This window comes from Topomyia yanbarensis, chromosome 2, assembly GCF_030247195.1.
Source record: "Topomyia yanbarensis strain Yona2022 chromosome 2, ASM3024719v1, whole genome shotgun sequence".
NCBI classification, from domain to species: domain Eukaryota; kingdom Metazoa; phylum Arthropoda; class Insecta; order Diptera; family Culicidae; genus Topomyia; species Topomyia yanbarensis.
The window spans coordinates 333,949,984-333,971,393 of record NC_080671.1 but is presented as its reverse complement, the minus strand read 5'-3'; the positions used below and the strand labels follow the sequence as shown (position 1 = coordinate 333,971,393).

General features: G+C 37.7%; 1 protein-coding gene across 2 annotated transcripts in view; it reads left to right on the top strand.

Moving 5' to 3' along the window:
* Positions 1–21,410, top strand: part of LOC131683959 (nucleoprotein TPR) — a 600,452-nt gene that overhangs the window by 300,666 nt on the left and 278,376 nt on the right. The gene's annotated exons all lie outside the window — the stretch shown is intronic.

The window sequence follows — 21,410 nt, the reverse complement described above, 5'->3', positions numbered from 1 at the left end:
TCGCATGATCCTTCAAATTTCGCCAATGCTTTCCTCTATTCGTTTATTAAGGATATTTATTGCGACGCTTTAGATTGATTAGTAAATTGACTATAGTTATCGAAAACCGAAAATTTGACAGGCTTCTTTGCGACATCTAGGCACCTATAAACACATAGTTTGCTTGAAATATTCAATCAATGATATGTTTCTCACAGATGAAATTGTTCACTAATCCAGATAAAACAATTTAATATTTAACACTGATTATGGATGAGCCCAATCATTTCAGCATGGTAGAAAACACATCGCACTTTCTTCTTCGTTTAAGAGGCTTTCCTTAGGATTTCTTTGTTTTTAAATTACTGCAATATGTATATTCGATTCCAGGGAAACTTTTACAAAATCTTTGTCAACAGCAGTGTATATGGCCAGCTTTCTAGTTCTTTATGGCATTTGGATTTACTATGATGATTTACATGTCATCGAGTAGCCGTATCAACCTTGTGGTTACCCGACCAGAATGAAATAATAAGATTATAACAGAACACATTTTTTTGTAACACGTTGTGTTATAAACTAGGTCTCATTAGTAGTTAAAATAACAGAAATTTCTAACAAGTAACAACGCGAGTTATAGCTTTGATATATTTCTGTTATGTGTTTCTGATCGGGTATGATTCTGACTTTACGAAACTATAGTTATAGCTTCTGTGAGTAAAGCACAAACAGCGAAATAAGATCATAAGAAATAAGAACATTGAAATAGTGCATTTTTGGGTTTGATTTTGCGTGAAGGAATTTATTTTTAGATTTTTTTCTTTAAAACAATAAAAGTTATTGTGATCTGATATTATTTAACACCTTCAGCAAAATTTTCAAAATAAACTTGTCAATTCATTAAACAAATAAATTGGCACTATTCTGTTCAGTAATTGATCTATTTTTGAATACAGGTTGGAATAAATGTTCGTCTTCTTAGAGAAGGCTGTAATGTTTATTTTATTGAGGATTTGTTTCATTTGCCAATGATTCTAAGAAGCAACGTTCATCTAAATTATTAATTTTTGTTTGGTTGAATCCGAGGAGGAAATTTATTTTAGCTACCGTACTAGTCTACTAGTTAGCAAAATTTGCTAACTAAATGTAGCAAGTTAAATCCGCATGCAAATTCTTTTCGTTTTTTGTGAGCTTGCAATTCCGCGAATCGTAAAATTTACCATATGAAAAACTGTGTGAAAAGTAACTTGTATGAGCTTAATTTTATTTCTCTTGGGAATGGAGGAACAATAACTTGTTTTCTCTAATCAATTTGATAGCTGTCAAAAAATTAAACTTAATGCTACGTCGCACAACTTCTGACCTTACCCTCCCCCTCGTCACACTTTGTCACAAATTTGGTACACCCTTCCTACCCCCCAAAATGCTATGTCATTTATGCATGGCCCCTAAGGTGTTTTCGAAAATGTTATTTTATTCAACCGAAAAGTGATTGATTGATTTTTCCTCTCCCCCGCATGAAAAAGGAACGAGAAACTGTCACCTACAGAAAACATAAAATCGAAATATTAATCCCTTATTGACCCTTATTCAGCCAGTCGCATCATTTTAACCGCTCTGCGTGATTTCGGGATTCATGTACTTTTGGGCTATTCATGTTTGTTTTAAGAGTGAAAATTAGAAGCAAGTATTGTTAGATACTTATTTGATTGATTGATTAATATACGATTTAGCAGCAATTGGTATCTGATTGAAAGTACAGACAAAATTATAACCGTTAGTCCTATTACTACTGTGCACGTTTCTTCATAACAGCAAATACACGGGTGTATATAGTACGTGGATAAATCTTAGCATCTTCGTACAGGTCGGACTTGATTATCCGGGGAAAATAATTCGATTATCCGGGTGTTTCAAAAAAAAAATCAAATTTCAACCAGAATGTCTGATTATAGTGCTAATTCGATAGTTATGCAGTCAATAGAACTTTTTTTTTGAGGAATGGGGGGTCTAGGGTTAACGCCCTCTCAAATTTTGGCCTACCTCAGAAATAGCTTATATATGCGTTATTCCGCGCAAAGTGACCAAAAAACCAAAACTTGGAACCGAGCTTTTCGGATTGGAACCAGTTTTGAAGAAATTGTTCATCTAGAGCCAATATATAATAACCTAAATTATTGTGTCGTTTTAACTAGAGGTGTGCGCCGATTGCAGGTACAAAATTGTCGGCGCCATAGAAACACTAATTTTAACTAATTGTTTATAAAAATGTTTTACTTCTGATTATATCTCTGGTCCTGTTTGCTCTCAATCAGCGAGAAGAATTTTGAAGGATTTGTTCAAGAAATCTAGAAAAAAATACTAGCTTTTGGCGGCAGTGTTGCCAAATATGCAATTTTTTAGTTTTAAAAACTATATTTTTTCTCGTAATACACATATCGGTTACTGCAGGTCTTTTTGACACATAAATGTCACACTTTGATCTGTCGGTTTCCGGCACTCTCTTGGGATAATAATGACATGTTTCTCAGGATTCTGTTAACTTGCTTTTCAGGATTCTGATTGAAGTTTCCGTAGCATTCCAATGGAATCCATTTTAGAATTTCGATTGAAGTTCTTATCCGCATTTCTATGATTTTGCAGAATTCTAGAGAAAAGCTTCTTAGACGTCTGGTGGAATCCTTCTCAAGATAGAATTCTGCTGAGGATTACGATTTATTCATGCTGATTAAGTTATTTATTTATTAACAGATTAAGGCCGAAGTGGCCTGTGCCGTATACAAAAGATTCCTCCATTCCACTCGGTCCATGGCCGCGCGTCGCCAGCCAATCGTCTTCCACCTGGTCGATCCATCGTGCTCGCTGCGCGCCACGTCTTCTTGTACCGGTCGGATTGCAATTGAGAACCGTTTTCACCGGGCTATTGTCCGACATTCTGGCTACGTGCCCGGCCCACCGTAGTCGTCCGATTTTCGCGGTATGACAGATGGGCGGCTCCCCCAACAGCTGATGCAACTCATGGTTCATTCGCCGTCTCCATGTGCCGTCTTCCATCTGCACTCCACCGTAGATGGTACGCAGCACTTTCCGTTCGAAGATACCAAGTGCGCGTTGGTCCTCCACGAGCATGGTCCAGATCTCGTGCCCGTAGAGAACTACCGGTCTAATCAGCGTCTTGTAGATGGTCAACTTCGTACGACGGCGAACTCTGTTCGACCGAAGTGTCTTGCGGAGGCCAAAGTAAGCACGATTTCCTGCCACGATGCGTCTACGAATCTCTCTGCTGGTATCATTGTCGGCGGTCACCAGTGAGCCCAAGTACACGAACTCTTCAACCACCTTGATTTCGTCGCCACCGATGCAAACTCGAAGCGGGCGGTTCTCATTCTCTTCTCGTGAACCTCTTCCTATCATGTACTTTTTCTTCGACGTGTTGATGGCAAGTCCGACGCGCTTGGCTTCTCTTTTCAGTCTGATGTAGGCTTCCTCCATCTTCTCAAAGTTTCGTGCAATAATATCAACGTCATCAGCGAAGCCAAGTAGCTGAACGGACTTTGTGAAAATCGTACCACTCGTGTCCATCCCTGCTCTTCTTATTACACCTTCCAGCGCGATGTTGAATAACAGACACGAGAGACCATCACCTTGCCGTAACCCTCTGCGTGATTCGAAGGGACTCGAGAGCGTCCCTGAGACACGTACTACGCACATCACCCGGTCCATCGTCGCCTTCACTAATTGCGCCAGTTTGTCCGGGAATCCGTACTCGTGCATAATCTGCCATATCTGATCTCGATCGATAGTGTCGTATGCGGCTTTGAAGTCGATGAACAAATGATGTGTGGGCACATTGTACTCGCGACATTTCTGCAGTACTTGACGAAGAGCGAACACCTGGTCCGTGGTAGATCGTTCGCTCATGAAACCCGCCTGGTACTGCCCCACGAACTCTCTTGCAATTGGTGATAGTCGACGGCATAGTATTTGGGAGAGTACCTTGTAGGCGGCGTTCAGCAGGGTGATTGCTCGGTAATTACAGCAATCCAGCTTGTCGCCCTTTTTGTAGATAGGACACACGACACCTTCCATTCACTCCTCCGGTAAAATCTCCTCCTCCCAAATCTTGGTAATCACCCAGTGCAGCGCTTTAGCCACTGGCTCGCCACCGTGTTTTAGTAGCTCGCTTGGTATTTGGTCAACCCCAGCGGCTTTATTATTTTTGAGCCGGCTAATCTCCTCCTGGATTTCTTGGAGATCCGGAGCCGGTAGTGTAATGTCTTCCGCGCGTGCTCCCAGGTGCGTTACCGTGCCATCCTCGTCGTCTGCTGCATCGCCGTTCAGGTGTTCTTCGTAGTGCTGCCGCCATCTCTGGATCACCTCACACTGGTCCGTGAGAAGATTCCCGTTTGTATCTTTGCACATGTCGGCCTGTGGTACGTGGCCCCTGCGCGAGCGGTTCAACTTCTCGTAGAATTTCCGTGTATCTTTAGCGCGGTACAGCTGCTCCATCGCTTCGCGATCTCGGTCTTCTTGCTGGCGCTTTTTGGTCCGGAAAACCGAGTTCTGCCTGTTCCGTGCCTGTTTATATCGCGCCTCGTTCGCCCTCGTGCGGTGTTGCAGCATTCTCGCCCATGCTGCAGTCTTCTCTTCGACTAACTGCTCGCATTCGCCGTCGTACCAGTCGCTTCTTCGGTCCGGGCCCACCGTACCTAGTGCAGTGGCTGCGGTGCTACCTATGGCGGATCGGATATCTCTCCAGCCATCTACAAGGGCAACTGCGCCTAGCTGCTCTTCGGTTGGTAGTGCCACTTCCAGCTGCTTCGCGTATTCTTGAGCCACTCTGCCATCTTGTAGCCGCTCGATGTTTAGCCGCGGCGTTCGGCTTCGACGAGAGCTATGCACTGTCGAAAGTTTTGAGCGTAAGCATACTGCAACCAGGTGGTGGTCCGAATCTATATTCGCACTGCGATAAGTGCGGACGTTTGTGATGTCCGAGAAGAATCTACCGTCGATTAGAACGTGGTCGATTTGATTTTTTGTTACTTGGTCCGGTGATCTCCAGGTGACTATGTGGATATCTTTGCGAGGGAAGAAGGTGCTTCGGATTACCATTCCACGGGAGGCTGCGAAGTTCACACATCGTTGGCCGTTGTCATTTGATACGGGATGCAGGCTGTTAGGCCCGATCACCGGTCTGTACATTGCCTCCCTTCCTACCTGTGCGTTCATGTCGCCGATGACAATTTTCACGTCTCGCAGAGGGCAACCGTCGTATGTCTGCTCCAGCTGCATGTAGAACGCTTCTTTCTCGTCGTCGGGTCTCCCTTCGTGTGGGCAGTGCAGGTTGATGATGCTGTAGTTGAAGAAACGGCCTTTGATCCTCAACTTGCACATCCTTGCGTTGATCGGCTGCCACCCGATCACACGTTGGCGCATCTTGCCCAGCACTATGAAGCCGGTTCCCAGCTCGTTGGTTGTACCACAGCTCTGGTAGAAGGTAGCCGCTCGATGCCCGCTTTTCCACACCTTCTGTCCCGTCCAGCAAAGTTCCTGCAGCGCCACGATATCGAAGTTGCGGGGGTGTAGCTCGTCGTAGATTATCCTGTCACATCCTGCGAAGCCGAGCGATCTGCAGTTCCATGTTCCGAGTTTCCAATCGTGATCCTTTATTCGTCGCCTGGGTCGTTGCCGATTGTTCTGGGTCGTATTCTTTTCTGTATTGTTCGTTATGTGGGTTTTTTAAGGGGCGGCTTATAGGGCCTACGCCAACCACCTGTCTCGCCGGTGGGCCGTCGTGCCAGGAATGCTTAAGGTCCCACCTGGACATCAGGACAGGTTTACACCTTCCGAAGAAGGGTAACCCCCCCTCCTTTCCCTGCCAGCATACGACCAAAGTTCCCACCGGGGTTGGTTACCCGATTTTCACTAAGGTTACTCGTATCCCAGTCGACGCCACGAGGAGGCCAGGGCTTGGAGTTACTGGGCAGGAAGCTAAGGACCGCAAGTGGGGTCTATTTTATGCCTTCAGGTACAAGAGGCTTACGCACTGCCCAGTCATTGTCGACCATTGTGCTGATAAAGTCATGTTCCTATTTTTCATTGAAATCCGGTGTAAAATTCTGATGAATATCCTGCTCTGAGTTACAGCGAACTTTGCCACAATATTGCTCTTCTCCCATTATCCCCCTCAAAAATTGATTCCTGCTCAGAATTTCAATGGCATCTTTAACCCCTTCATGTCCATGTTATTGATAAACAGCACGTTTATAAGCGACTATAATTTTTGGATTACACAACATTAGTTTACAACGACAAGTAAGGCTAATAATATCTTTCATTTGAGCACTAACAGGTAAAATATTATCAGAAGAACAGAAGTTATTACAATTAATCTGTTTGGATTCCGCTGAAGTGGTGCTGCTAGGGATAATTTCTGTTAATGGTGAAAATGGAATTTTGGAATATTTTTTCATTGCCTGGCAATATTGTTGAAAACTGATAAAACTTTCAATTGCATGAAAATGGTAGTTGAAGGCTGCCTTTCATGCAATTAGACTAGATCGGAAGGTAAATATTGAGCAGCTTCTACCACTGCGAAAAACACCTGTCCTTATTAAGCTAGATTTTTCCTGTTTCGTGACTCTAACAGTTCTAAGGAAAAATAGTTTTGGAACCCTATACGCGGTAGAAAAAAGTTGCTTAAGAAAAGGATGACAAGATTCTCATAAGGGACCCGTCAGTCACTGCACAGTGTTTCAAAACGTCGTTTTTACGATCAAAATTCAATAACTCTTGAACCGTTGGATTTGGAGATTGGACTTCTTCGAAGAAATTTCTGCATATAAATAGACGCATCTTTTGATGTAATGAGTTAAGTGATTAATTCATCTAAAAGTGAGATAGAAAATTTATTTTCCGAAATAATTTAGATTGCAGCTTGCTGTCTTTTGCATAGTTCTAGGAAATGCTGTTATGAAGAACTTTGCTGAAGATACTAAAGCTCTATATAGCAAGGGTAGCGAAATATGGTGGGTTACTTGCGATAGACCCCTTAAACCAGTTTTTCTAATATAATTTCTTACGATTATTTTTTATATTAAAAAATTCTTCTACGAAGTTGTTCAGAGCGATAAAATACACATTTTTGGTGAAGACGATGGATCTGTAGCTCTAGAAACAAAAAAGTTATTGCCAATTTTCGAATATTTTTAGGTCAACTTACACCTTAAGCAACTTCCTTAAGGCCCCCGTCGGGCAATCCGCCATTTTTCGTGCTTTTTGGCGGTTTTTTATTTTATTTTCAAAGAAGATGACAAAATATGGAAAAAAGAAAAAAATCACGACCTAGATAATTGTTTTTACTATGAATTGGCCGAAATGGAAAATTCAAAATTTTCCAACTCGGAAAACTGTGTGCTTTTTCCGGTTGAAAAAGCACACAGTTTTTGCAATCATGTGTTTAAAATTTTGATTTTTCCAACACAACATAGCTAAACAATTTTTCTAGGACGTGATTTTCTCCGATTTTCCATATTTTCCGCTTTTCATTGAAAAATTTCCATTTTACTAGAAGCAGTTTTTCCACCCGCACAGACACAACTAAAGTAAAATTTGTATGTATAGGTGCGCAAAAGTGGAGCAATATTTTTAACCTGCTGTTTCTTCGATATTTCCTACAAAACTACCCAAGTGTTGCATATATACGGATTCGTTAGAAACCAAGGAATCTGATGGTACAAAGAAAAACTCGTTTTGGAAAACTTCATAACAGCGTTTTTCAATTTTCCTCGCGATACGTAATGTACCGTCGCACGCGAAACAGCGTGGAAAGATACGAAAAGAAAAACAAGTGTACTAAAAGTTATCCTTGGGTTGATGCAGATGGCGTGCTACGAAAGCTCGAAATATCGAAAGCTTTTAGCACAACTGTTTGTGAGTAATTCTGAATGTAGAAATAGTTGAAAATGATTTCAAATAAATTTCTCCATTGAAACTTGATGATTTTCGATTCTCTTGGGAGATCTATGATATTTTATTATTTTACGAGACTGAAACAAACCGCGATGCTATTTTATCTTTATACGCCAAATAATGGAAAAACATTTTCTATGTCGAATTTGCATGTTGATATTTGATGATTTTGAAACTAATGATCGTTTGAAACCAATGGTTTTGTGTTGAATTGATAACACATATTTAAAAACATCTTTGGCTTTATTCCAAACAATAATGGAGGCTTGCCAAATTGAAAATTATTTAGAAGTTCCATCAATTATCACATGTCACAATTTTTTGTAAGATTGGTTTTATTTCTCAGAAACCGATTTCCACACAGCATTAATGAAAACCTGATGAAATTTATAACAGTTGAAGCAAATATTTTCGACATTCCACAAATACCAACGAATTTTTGGGATCCCTATAATTAATTTTCATACTGGATTTGACTGCTTTGAAACATTTTTGAACACAGATGTTGTTTCGTGTTTACAGAAATCTTAGCAAAGTTTCCTCAGATTCTCATGGAATAATTATCATACTGATACTTGGATTTAAAAAAATTTAAATGACGCATTTTGCGAGACTGTGAACCAAAATAATATATTTGTTTTGATAATATTTCTTTTTCTTTTGTTTTATTGAGATTCGAGAGTAGGTATCACGAAAATCACGCTGAAAGCAACAACTTTTTTTTTGTTTCCATAGCGTTATTACACCATGAAAATTTGAGTTTTTCAGGAAGTATATTTTATAACGGCCGTATCGTATTTCATTTATGAATCAATCGATAGTCCCGACCAGGACGATTGCAAATGAATCACTTGATAATATTTTATCGCTTTATTGAATATTAAAGTTCATTGAAATAAGGAAATAATAATTAGATCAATTTCATTTTTTCCTACTACGCTGATTCCTACTACGTGGATTCGTATTGTGCGGTACCCACCTAATAGGAATCACTTAGCTTATGGGATTTCGACTAATTGGGGCTCGAATATTTCATCTGAGTTAACATTTAGCACCATACTTTATTTGGTAAAGTTGTTTTGTGTTTGCTTAGACCTAAAATTTAGAGCAATTGGATATCCAATTAATTGATAACTGCAGCGCCAGGGGTGCTATACAATTGAGTAAATAAATCTAACCTCTCGTAAACGCAACTATCATTGAATAAGTTTAACGTGAGCGTACCAGCTTTCAGCACAATGTGGAATTTAGAATGTCACAAACGTCTAATAACTTAGAGGAGATGGTGCTCTCGGAAAAAATTTAGAGAAGGTTAAGAGCTACGCGATTATGGACAAAACTAATTGAAATAGATAGACCAGGCAGCACTAGTGAGCATGAATTATTTTTCAATTTCTGAATCTCGAGAACATTATTTAGAAGTGTGATGTCTTCGGCAATATTCATCAGCGAGTCGAGTGCTACCCGACGGCGAATAGATAATTACAGAATTCGCCCATCAGGCGGCGCTAGGGAGACTAAAACTTCCAATTCGTGTTAGGTAAAGTTTATTAATTTAGGAAAATGACGTTTACTGTAATGTAATCTACGTCACAATTGAAGTTTTATAGCACGCTACAAGTGCAATCTAGCTTGCATGAGTGGCTATAAAACCACCATAAAGCCTAAATTGTTACTGGGGCAAGGAATATTTAATGATGTAATGATTAAATTGGATATCACCCTCAAGGCGGCGCTAGTGAGCACACACTTTTTTATTTCAAGATCCCAAAATAGGAAGGTGGGAAAAAATTTGGAAGGACTATCAATTTGATTTTTATTGTAAGAATTAATTTTCCTTAGAAAACCTTACAGAATGATTCTGTTTCACTATACTGCATCAAACAAAAATTTAAAAATGTATCGTCATGTGTTTTTAAGTAATTTCCATGATCATTAGTGGAAATTGGTGGATTGGAAAAAAAATTGGGAGGACGATAAAATTGATTTTTATAGAAAGAAATATTTTTGTTTACGAAACCTTGCCGGATGATTTTGTTTGCCTATCCTGTATCCATCAGAAGAAGAAAATTTTGTTGCCATGTGTTTTCAAGAAATTTCCATGATCAGTAGTCGAAATTGGTGGGTTGGAAAAATTGAGAGGACAATAAAACTGATTTCCATTGAAACAATTGTTTTTGCTTAGGAAACCTTGCCGGATGATTTTGTTTGCCTATCTTGTATCCATCAGAAGAAGAAAATTTTACTGCCTTGTGTTTTCAAGAAATTTCCATGATCACCAGTGGAAAGTGGTGGGTTGGAAAAAAATGGGAGCACGATCAAATTGATTTTTATAGAAAGAATCCTTGCAGAATGATTCTGTTTCCCTATCCTGCATCCACCAGAAGAAGAAAATTTTATTGCCATGTGTTTTCAAGAAATTTCCATGATCAGTAGTGGAAATTGGTGGGTTGGAAAAATTGAGAGGACAATAAAATTGATTTCTCTTAAAACAATTGTTGTTGCTTAGGAAACCTTGCCGGATGATTTTGTTTGCCTATCCTATATCCATCAGAAGAAGAAAATTTTATTGCCTTGTGTTTTCAAGAAATTTCCATGATCACCAGTGGAAAGTGGTGGGTTGGAAAAAAATGGGAGCACGATCAAATTGATTTTTATAGAAAGAATCCTTGCAGAATGATTCTGTTTCCCTATCCTGCATCCACCAGAAGAAGAAAATTTTATTGCCATGTGTTTTCAAGAAATTTCCATGATCAGTAGTGGAAATTGGTGGGTTGGAAAAATTGAGAGGACAATAAAATTGATTTCTCTTAAAACAATTGTTGTTGCTTAGGAAACCTTGCCGGATGATTTTGTTTGCCTATCCTATATCCATCAGAAGAAGAAAATTTTATTGCCTTGTGTTTTCAAGAAATTTCCATGATCACCAGTGGAAATTGGTGGGTTGGAAAAAAATGGGAGCACGATCAAATTGATTTTTATAGAAAGAATCCTTGCAGAATGATTCTGTTTCCCTATCCTGCATCCACCAGAAGAAGAAAATTTTATTGCCATGTGTTTTCAAGAAATTTCCGTGATCAGTAGTGGAAATTGGTGGGTTGGAAAAAATGGGAGCACGATCAAATTGATTTTTATAGAAAGAATCCTTGCAGAATGATTCTGTTTGCCTATCTTGTATCCATCAGAAGAAGAAAATTTTATTGCCTTGTGTTTTCAAGAAATTTCCATGATCAGTAGTGGAAATTGGTGGGTTGGAAAAATTGAGAGGACAATAAAATTGATTTCTATTGAAACAATTGTTGTTGCTTAGGAAACCTTGCCGGATGATTTTGTTTGCCTATCCTATATCCATCAGAAGAAGAAAATTTTATCGCCATGTGTTTTCAAATAATTTCCGTGATCAGTAGTGGAAATTGGTGGGTTGGAAAAAATGGGAGCACGATCAAATTGATTTTTATAGAAAGAATCCTTGCAGAATGATTCTGTTTGCCTATCTTGTATCCATCAGAAGAAGAAAATTTTATTGCCTTGTGTTTTCAAGAAATTTCCATGATCAGTAGTGGAAATTGGTGAATTAGAAAAATTGAGAGGACAATTAAACTGATTTCCATTGAAACAATTGTTTTTGCTTAGGAAACCTTGCCGGATGATTTTGTTTGCCTATCTTGGATCCATCAGATGAAAAAAAATTTGTTGCCTTGTGTTTTCAAGAAATTTCCATGATCAGTAGTGGAAATTGGTGAATTAGAAAAATTGAGAGGACAATAAAGCTGATTTCCATTGAAACAATTGTTTTTGCTTAGGAATGATTTTGTTTGCCGGATGATTTTGTTTGCCTATCTTGTATCCATCAGAAGAAGAAAATTTTATTGCCATGTGTTTTCAAGAAATTTCCATGATCACCAGTGGAAATTGGTGGGTTGGAAAAAAATGGGAGCACGATCAAATTGATTTTTATAGAAAGAATCCTTGCAGAACGATTCTGTTTCCCTATCCTGCATCCATCAGAAGAAGAAAATTTTATTGCCATGTGTTTTCAAGAAATTTCCATGATCAGTAGTGGAAATTGGTGAATTAGAAAAATTGAGAGGATAATAAAATTGATTTCTATTGAAACAATTGTTTTTGCTTAGGAAACCTTGCCGTATGATTTTGTTTGCCTATCTTGTATCCATCAGAAGAAGAAAATTTTATCGCCATGTGTTTTCAAGTAATTTCCATGATCAGTAGTGGAAATTGGTGGGTTGGAAAAAAAATGGGAGCACGATCAAATTGATTTTTATAGAAAGAATCCTTGCAGAATGATTCTGTTTGCCTATCTTGTATCCATCAGAAGAAGAAAATTTTATTGCCTTGTGTTTTCAAGAAATTTCCATGATCAGTAGTGGAAATTGGTGGGTTGGAAAAATTGAGAGGACAATAAAATTGATTTCTCTTAAAACAATTGTTGTTGCTTAGGAAACCTTGCCGGATGATTTTGTTTGCCTATCCTATATCCATCAGAAGAAGAAAATTTTATTGCCTTGTGTTTTCAAGAAATTTCCATGATCACCAGTGGAAATTGGTGGGTTGGAAAAAAATGGGAGCACGATCAAATTGATTTTTATAGAAAGAATCCTTGCAGAATGATTCTGTTTCCCTATCCTGCATCCACCAGAAGAAGAAAATTTTATTGCCATGTGTTTTCAAGAAATTTCCGTGATCAGTAGTGGAAATTGGTGGGTTGGAAAAAATGGGAGCACGATCAAATTGATTTTTATAGAAAGAATCCTTGCAGAATGATTCTGTTTGCCTATCTTGTATCCATCAGAAGAAGAAAATTTTATTGCCTTGTGTTTTCAAGAAATTTCCATGATCAGTAGTGGAAATTGGTGGGTTGGAAAAATTGAGAGGACAATAAAATTGATTTCTATTGAAACAATTGTTGTTGCTTAGGAAACCTTGCCGGATGATTTTGTTTGCCTATCCTATATCCATCAGAAGAAGAAAATTTTATCGCCATGTGTTTTCAAATAATTTCCGTGATCAGTAGTGGAAATTGGTGGGTTGGAAAAAATGGGAGCACGATCAAATTGATTTTTATAGAAAGAATCCTTGCAGAATGATTCTGTTTGCCTATCTTGTATCCATCAGAAGAAGAAAATTTTATTGCCTTGTGTTTTCAAGAAATTTCCATGATCAGTAGTGGAAATTGGTGAATTAGAAAAATTGAGAGGACAATTAAACTGATTTCCATTGAAACAATTGTTTTTGCTTAGGAAACCTTGCCGGATGATTTTGTTTGCCTATCTTGGATCCATCAGATGAAAAAAAAATTGTTGCCTTGTGTTTTCAAGAAATTTCCATGATCAGTAGTGGAAATTGGTGAATTAGAAAAATTGAGAGGACAATAAAGCTGATTTCCATTGAAACAATTGTTTTTGCTTAGGAATGATTTTGTTTGCCGGATGATTTTGTTTGCCTATCTTGTATCCATCAGAAGAAGAAAATTTTATTGCCATGTGTTTTCAAGAAATTTCCATGATCACCAGTGGAAATTGGTGGGTTGGAAAAAAATGGGAGCACGATCAAATTGATTTTTATAGAAAGAATCCTTGCAGAACGATTCTGTTTCCCTATCCTGCATCCATCAGAAGAAGAAAATTTTATTGCCATGTGTTTTCAAGAAATTTCCATGATCAGTAGTGGAAATTGGTGAATTAGAAAAATTGAGAGGATAATAAAATTGATTTCTATTGAAACAATTGTTTTTGCTTAGGAAACCTTGCCGTATGATTTTGTTTGCCTATCTTGTATCCATCAGAAGAAGAAAATTTTATCGCCATGTGTTTTCAAGTAATTTCCATGATCAGTAGTGGAAATTGGTGGGTTGGAAAAAAAATGGGAGCACGATCAAATTGATTTTTATAGAAAGAATCCTTGCAGAATGATTCTGTTTGCCTATCTTGTATCCATCAGAAGAAGAAAATTTTATTGCCTTGTGTTTTCAAGAAATTTCCATGATCACCAGTGGAAAGTGGTGGGTTGGAAAAAAATGGGAGCACGATCAAATTGATTTTTATAGAAAGAATCCTTGCATAATGATTCTGTTTCCCTATCCTGCATCCACCAGAAGAAGAAAATTTTATTGCCATGTGTTTTCAAGAAATTTCCATGATCAGTAGTGGAAATTATTTTATTGCCATGTGTTTTCAAGAAATTTCCGTGATCAGTAGTGGAAATTGGTGGGTTGGAAAAAATGGGAGCACGATCAAATTGATTTTTATAGAAAGAATCCTTGCAGAATGATTCTGTTTGCCTATCTTGTATCCATCAGAAGAAGAAAATTTTATTGCCTTGTGTTTTCAAGAAATTTCCATGATCAGTAGTGGAAATTGGTGGGTTGGAAAAATTGAGAGGACAATAAAATTGATTTCTATTGAAACAATTGTTGTTGCTTAGGAAACTTTGCCGGATGATTTTGTTTGCCTATCCTATATCCATCAGAAGAAGAAAATTTTATCGCCATGTGTTTTCAAGAAATTTCCATGATCACCAGTGGAAATTGGTGGGTTGGAAAAAAATTGGGAGGACGATCAAATTGATTTTTATAGAAAGAAATATTTTTGTTTACGAAACCTTGCATAATGATTCTGTTACCCTGTACTGCAAGGTGAGAAATGTATCACCATGTGCAAGTGTTTTAAAGAAATTTTCATGACAAAGACAAGACAAAGACAAGACAAAGACAAGACAAAGACAAGACAAAGACAAGACAAAGACAAGACAAAGACAAGACAAAGACAAGACAAAGACAAGACAAAGACAAGACAAAGACAAGACAAAGACAAGACAAAGACAAGACAAAGACAAGACAAAGACAAGACAAAGACAAGACAAAGACAAGACAAAGACAAGACAAAGACAAGACAAAGACAAGACAAAGACAAGACAAAGACAAGACAAAGACAAGACAAAGACAAGACAAAGACAAGACAAAGACAAGACAAAGACAAGACAAAGACAAGACAAAGACAAGACAAAGACAAGACAAAGACAAGACAAAGACAAGACAAAGACAAGACAAAGACAAGACAAAGACAAGACAAAGACAAGACAAAGACAAGACAAAGACAAGACAAAGACAAGACAAAGACAAGACAAAGACAAGACAAAGACAAGACAAAGACAAGACAAAGACAAGACAAAGACAAGACAAAGACAAGACAAAGACAAGACAAAGACAAGACAAAGACAAGACAAAGACAAGACAAAGACAAGACAAAGACAAGACAAAGACAAGACAAAGACAAGACAAAGACAAGACAAAGACAAGACAAAGACAAGACAAAGACAAGACAAAGACAAGACAAAGACAAGACAAAGACAAGACAAAGACAAGACAAAGACAAGACAAAGACAAGACAAAGACAAGACAAAGACAAGACAAAGACAAGACAAAGACAAGACAAAGACAAGACAAAGACAAGACAAAGACAAGACAAAGACAAGACAAAGACAAGACAAAGACAAGACAAAGACAAGACAAAGACAAGACAAAGACAAGACAAAGACAAGACAAAGACAAGACAAAGACAAGACAAAGACAAGACAAAGACAAGACAAAGACAAGACAAAGACAAGACAAAGACAAGACAAAGACAAGACAAAGACAAGACAAAGACAAGACAAAGACAAGACAAAGACAAGACAAAGACAAGACAAAGACAAGACAAAGACAAGACAAAGACAAGACAAAGACAAGACAAAGACAAGACAAAGACAAGACAAAGACAAGACAAAGACAAGACAAAGACAAGACAAAGACAAGACAAAGACAAGACAAAGACAAGACAAAGACAAGACAAAGACAAGACAAAGACAAGACAAAGACAAGACAAAGACAAGACAAAGACAAGACAAAGACAAGACAAAGACAAGACAAAGACAAGACAAAGACAAGACAAAGACAAGACAAAGACAAGACAAAGACAAGACAAAGACAAGACAAAGACAAGACAAAGACAAGACAAAGACAAGACAAAGACAAGACAAAGACAAGACAAAGACAAGACAAAGACAAGACAAAGACAAGACAAAGACAAGACAAAGACAAGACAAAGACAAGACAAAGACAAGACAAAGACAAGACAAAGACAAGACAAAGACAAGACAAAGACAAGACAAAGACAAGACAAAGACAAGACAAAGACAAGACAAAGACAAGACAAAGACAAGACAAAGACAAGACAAAGACAAGACAAAGACAAGACAAAGACAAGACAAAGACAAGACAAAGACAAGACAAAGACAAGACAAAGACAAGACAAAGACAAGACAAAGACAAGACAAAGACAAGACAAAGACAAGACAAAGACAAGACAAAGACAAGACAAAGACAAGACAAAGACAAGACAAAGACAAGACAAAGACAAGACAAAGACAAGACAAAGACAAGACAAAGACAAGACAAAGACAAGACAAAGACAAGACAAAGACAAGACAAAGACAAGACAAAGACAAGACAAAGACAAGACAAAGACAAGACAAAGACAAGACAAAGACAAGACAAAGACAAGACAAAGACAAGACAAAGACAAGACAAAGACAAGACAAAGACAAGACAAAGACAAGACAAAGACAAGACAAAGACAAGACAAAGACAAGACAAAGACAAGACAAAGACAAGACAAAGACAAGACAAAGACAAGACAAAGACAAGACAAAGACAAGACAAAGACAAGACAAAGACAAGACAAAGACAAGACAAAGACAAGACAAAGACAAGACAAAGACAAAGACAAGACAAAGACAAGACAAAGACAAAGACAAAGACAAAGACAAGACAAAGACAAAGACAAGACAAAGACAAGACAAAGACAAGACAAAGACAAGACAAAGACAAGACAAAGACAAGACAAAGACAAGACAAAGACAAGACAAAGACAAGACAAAGACAAGACAAAGACAAGACAAAGACAAGACAAAGACAAGACAAAGACAAGACAAAGACAAGACAAAGACAAGACAAAGACAAGACAAAGACAAGACAAAGACAAGACAAAGACAAGACAAAGACAAGACAAAGACAAGACAAAGACAAGACAAAGACAAGACAAAGACAAGACAAAGACAAGACAAAGACAAGACAAAGACAAGACAAAGACAAGACAAAGACAAGACAAAGACAAGACAAAGACAAGACAAAGACAAGACAAAGACAAGACAAAGACAAGACAAAGACAAGACAAAGACAAGACAAAGACAAGACAAAGACAAGACAAAGACAAGACAAAGACAAGACAAAGACAAGACAAAGACAAGACAAAGACAAGACAAAGACAAGACAAAGACAAGACAAAGACAAGACAAAGACAAGACAAAGACAAGACAAAGACAAGACAAAGACAAGACAAAGACAAGACAAAGACAAGACAAAGACAAGACAAAGACAAGACAAAGACAAGACAAAGACAAGACAAAGACAAGACAAAGACAAGACAAAGACAAGACAAAGACAAGACAAAGACAAGACAAAGACAAGACAAAGACAAGACAAAGACAAGACAAAGACAAGACAAAGACAAGACAAAGACAAGACAAAGACAAGACAAAGACAAGACAAAGACAAGACAAAGACAAGACAAAGACAAGACAAAGACAAGACAAAGACAAGACAAAGACAAGACAAAGACAAGACAAAGACAAGACAAAGACAAGACAAAGACAAGACAAAGACAAGACAAAGACAAGACAAAGACAAGACAAAGACAAGACAAAGACAAGACAAAGACAAGACAAAGACAAGACAAAGACAAGACAAAGACAAGACAAAGACAAGACAAAGACAAGACAAAGACAAGACAAAGACAAGACAAAGACAAGACAAAGACAAGACAAAGACAAGACAAAGACAAGACAAAGACAAGACAAAGACAAGACAAAGACAAGACAAAGACAAGACAAAGACAAGACAAAGACAAGACAAAGACAAGACAAAGACAAGACAAAGACAAGACAAAGACAAGACAAAGACAAGACAAAGACAAGACAAAGACAAGACAAAGACAAGACAAAGACAAGACAAAGACAAGACAAAGACAAGACAAAGACAAGACAAAGACAAGACAAAGACAAGACAAAGACAAGACAAAGACAAGACAAAGACAAGACAAAGACAAGACAAAGACAAGACAAAGACAAGACAAAGACAAGACAAAGACAAGACAAAGACAAGACAAAGACAAGACAAAGACAAGACAAAGACAAGACAAAGACAAGACAAAGACAAGACAAAGACAAGACAAAGACAAGACAAAGACAAGACAAAGACAAGACAAAGACAAGACAAAGACAAGACAAAGACAAGACAAAGACAAGACAAAGACAAGACAAAGACAAGACAAAGACAAGACAAAGACAAGACAAAGACAAGACAAAGACAAGACAAAGACAAGACAAAGACAAGACAAAGACAAGACAAAGACAAGACAAAGACAAGACAAAGACAAGACAAAGACAAGACAAAGACAAGACAAAGACAAGACAAAGACAAGACAAAGACAAGACAAAGACAAGACAAAGACAAGACAAAGACAAGACAAAGACAAGACAAAGACAAGACAAAGACAAGACAAAGACAAGACAAAGACAAGACAAAGACAAGACAAAGACAAGACAAAGACAAGACAAAGACAAGACAAAGACAAGACAAAGACAAGACAAAGACAAGACAAAGACAAGACAAAGACAAGACAAAGACAAGACAAAGACAAGACAAAGACAAGACAAAGACAAGACAAAGACAAGACAAAGACAAGACAAAGACAAGACAAAGACAAGACAAAGACAAGACAAAGACAAGACAAAGACAAGACAAAGACAAGACAAAGACAAGACAAAGACAAGACAAAGACAAGACAAAGACAAGACAAAGACAAGACAAAGACAAGACAAAGACAAGACAAAGACAAGACAAAGACAAGACAAAGACAAGACAAAGACAAGACAAAGACAAGACAAAGACAAGACAAAGACAAGACAAAGACAAGACAAAGACAAGACAAAGACAAGACAAAGACAAGACAAAGACAAGACAAAGACAAGACAAAGACAAGACAAAGACAAGACAAAGACAAGACAAAGACAAGACAAAGACAAGACAAAGACAAGACAAAGACAAGACAAAGACAAGACAAAGACAAGACAAAGACAAGACAAAGACAAGACAAAGACAAGACAAAGACAAGACAAAGACAAGACAAAGACAAGACAAAGACAAGACAAAGACAAGACAAAGACAAGACAAAGACAAGACAAAGACAAGACAAAGACAAGACAAAGACAAGACAAAGACAAGACAAAGACAAGACAAAGACAAGACAAAGACAAGACAAAGACAAGACAAAGACAAGACAAAGACAAGACAAAGACAAGACAAAGACAAGACAAAGACAAGACAAAGACAAGACAAAGACAAGACAAAGACAAGACAAAGACAAGACAAAGACAAGACAAAGACAAGACAAAGACAAGACAAAGACAAGACAAAGACAAGACAAAGACAAGACAAAGACAAGACAAAGACAAGACAAAGACAAGACAAAGACAAGACAAAGACAAGACAAAGACAAGACAAAGACAAGACAAAGACAAGACAAAGACAAGACAAAGACAAGACAAAGACAAGACAAAGACAAGACAAAGACAAGACAAAGACAAGACAAAGACAAGACAAAGACAAGACAAAGACAAGACAAAGACAAGACAAAGACAAGACAAAGACAAGACAAAGACAAGACAAAGACAAGACAAAGACAAGACAAAGACAAGACAAAGACAAGACAAAGACAAGACAAAGACAAGACAAAGACAAGACAAAGACAAGACAAAGACAAGACAAAGACAAGACAAAGACAAGACAAAGACAAGACAAAGACAAGACAAAGACAAGACAAAGACAAGACAAAGACAAGACAAAGACAAGACAAAGACAAGACAAAGACAAGACAAAGACAAGACAAAGACAAGACAAAGACAAGACAAAGACAAGACAAAGACAAGACAAAGACAAGACAAAGACAAGACAAAGACAAGACAAAGACAAGACAAAGACAAGACAAAGACAAGACAAAGACAAGACAAAGACAAGACAAAGACAAGACAAAGACAAGACAAAGACAAGACAAAGACAAGACAAAGACAAGACAAAGACAAGACAAAGACAAGACAAAGACAAGACAAAGACAAGACAAAGACAAGACAAAGACAAGACAAAGACAAGACAAAGACAAGACAAAGACAAGACAAAGACAAGACAAAGACAAGACAAAGACAAGACAAAGACAAGACAAAGACAAGACAAAGACAAGACAAAGACAAGACAAAGACAAGACAAAGACAAGACAAAGACAAGACAAAGACAAGACAAAGACAAGACAAAGACAAGACAAAGACAAGACAAAGACAAGACAAAGACAAGACAAAGACAAGACAAAGACAAGACAAAGACAAGACAAAGACAAGACAAAGACAAGACAAAGACAAGACAAAGACAAGACAAAGACAAGACAAAGACAAGACAAAGACAAGACAAAGACAAGACAAAGACAAGACAAAGACAAGACAAAGACAAGACAAAGACAAGACAAAGACAAGACAAAGACAAGACAAAGACAAGACAAAGACAAGACAAAGACAAGACAAAGACAAGACAAAGACAAGACAAAGACAAGACAAAGACAAGACAAAGACAAGACAAAGACAAGACAAAGACAAGACAAAGACAAGACAAAGACAAGACAAAGACAAGACAAAGACAAGACAAAGACAAGACAAAGACAAGACAAAGACAAGACAAAGACAAGACAAAGACAAGACAAAGACAAGACAAAGACAAGACAAAGACAAGACAAAGACAAGACAAAGACAAGACAAAGACAAGACAAAGACAAGACAAAGACAAGACAAAGACAAGACAAAGACAAGACAAAGACAAGACAAAGACAAGACAAAGACAAGACAAAGACAAGACAAAGACAAGACAAAGACAAGACAAAGACAAGACAAAGACAAGACAAAGACAAGACAAAGACAAGACAAAGACAAGACAAAGACAAGACAAAGACAAGACAAAGACAAGACAAAGACAAGACAAAGACAAGACAAAGACAAGACAAAGACAAGACAAAGACAAGACAAAGACAAGACAAAGACAAGACAAAGACAAGACAAAGACAAGACAAAGACAAGACAAAGACAAGACAAAGACAAGACAAAGACAAGACAAAGACAAGACAAAGACAAGACAAAGACAAGACAAAGACAAGACAAAGACAAGACAAAGACAAGACAAAGACAAGACAAAGACAAGACAAAGACAAGACAAAGACAAGACAAAGACAAGACAAAGACAAGACAAAGACAAGACAAAGACAAGACAAAGACAAGACAAAGACAAGACAAAGACAAGACAAAGACAA